This window comes from Bacillus rossius, chromosome 1 (genome assembly GCF_032445375.1).
Source record: "Bacillus rossius redtenbacheri isolate Brsri chromosome 1, Brsri_v3, whole genome shotgun sequence".
Lineage (NCBI taxonomy): Eukaryota > Metazoa > Arthropoda > Insecta > Phasmatodea > Bacillidae > Bacillus > Bacillus rossius.
The window spans coordinates 290,071,319-290,073,413 of record NC_086330.1 but is presented as its reverse complement, the minus strand read 5'-3'; positions in this window follow the sequence as shown (position 1 = coordinate 290,073,413).

The window sequence follows — 2,095 nt, the reverse complement described above, 5'->3', positions numbered from 1 at the left end:
TACAATCTGTTTTTTTTTTTCGTTTGTATGTATCACAAAGTCGATACTACAAAACTATAAAATATTCTAATTGCTTTAGTGTTCTTTTGCGATGCTATTTATATGTACCTATTTTGAGATGGGTTCCCAGAATTCTACGAGTAAAGCCTTCTACTACTACAAATTTCCACTATTTGGTTTTTGTCCCAACGAAATACAAACAGTTTACCAGACGATTGAACAAAGTTATGAAGGTGCAAAATTTTAAACCATTAAATCTTTTGAGTAGTGGAAATCGGTGTAAATCGATATTCAATATTATTATTTGGAGTAGTGGTGGTAATAACATAAATGGTCCTTGTCATACGTTTGGAGAGCATTAAAATTAATAACAATGTTTCTGCCAGGAATAAAGTGCGATGAAAAATAACATTTTATGTATGACTTAAAATAAATTCAATTGTATAGCGACATTATGAAACTGGTAACATTTCTCGGTGATCATTAAGGAGCTCATACGTGAAGCATAAAGACAGACATAGGATATTAATTCTACTCGATTGTTATAAAAGTGTATTGATGGTAAATATTATCACCTTTTCTCTGAAAAGGTCTTGTTTAAAAAATGTTATAGTATATGTTTCATAATTCCGTGGCTTATTTGTGTTGTGTGCATCACATGCGTAGAGAAACACAAATAGACCAAATAAACGTTATAGTTAAAACAAAAATTCGTCATTGACAACAATATTTCCTCCAAAGTTTTTAAAATAATTCTTTCTCAGCTCTCAATGTTTCAAATAGGTAGATAAACCAAATAAGGCACATCGTTTAGTTTGCTAAGGTAAAGAAGGTATTTTTACTAGACGTCATGCTAGCGGCCGACGTAAATACTACTTGAGGATCAGCCAATGGCTCCGGAATATTTATTTAAATTAATAAACTAAGATAATTTGTAATGGCTACGTTTACTAATTAAAAAAAATGTGATTAACATCTGCACGCAAAGAAAATGTAACATGCACAAAAATATTATGTGTCATTTTAAAAAAATTTGGGTTACAGAATATGATATTATGATTTTATTTTAAACACTTTATGTGTACTAAACTGTGACTGAAAAAAATGATAGTGTGTGTATGTTTGCAACATACTACAAATAGGCCCGTACAGAAGAACCAAATAAGGCACATGATCCTATTTCGAAACCATATTTTGCTGTAAGTGTCACCTCACTTATGCACCTCTAAGACTAGATTCTCAATTAAAAATTTAACAGTAACAGTAGGTAGTGTGCACAAGATTTGACCATGTTTCCTTACTTACAGATTCACAACTACGCATAGAATGGCTGTGCGTATGGGAGGGAAATTAATATATTTTAACTCTGTTAAGGACGCATAGCACAACAGCCAATGAAAGAAGAGGGGCCATTTTGGCGGAACTTGAGAACATTTCTCATTTATCCTCTTCGACTAGCATACTCATGCTGCAACTGTGGATGCAGATGTGCGTGAAGAATTGTCACTAGACATGTCTCAAGACGTATATTTAGAGGATAAAACCAGAAATAATATATTGGTAGAAATTGTGAAATATTACCCACACCTTTACGATCGTAAATATTGCGACTTCAAGGATTTAAGAATGCATGAAAATGCACGGAAAGAAATTGCCGAGATACTCCATTATACAGGTAAGAAATTAATTCAGTATCCTAAATAATAATAATTATTATTATTATTATCGGGATAAGTCACTTAGCTATTTATCTAGAATAGGTTAAGATGGTGTTAAAAAGGCTAGTTTAGATTAGATACATTTATAACACTTAAAAAGTGAATGCTACTTTTTTTTTATGTGAGCACATAATGTTGGAAATTACCGTAACTAGCACTAAATGAAAAAAAAAAAATATGTGCTCAAAATTAATATAGTAAAAATTGTAGATCATAGTAAAATTAACTAATTTGTATGTTGGAAAACAGTGTTCACAGAATACTGGTCAGTCGACTGCGATAGAACCACCAGCTAGTTAAAATAGATATACTTTTTTTGTACCAAAAAAGTGGAGAGGGGGGGGGGGGAGGTTTTGTGATATTGCAAGCAGTTTTAT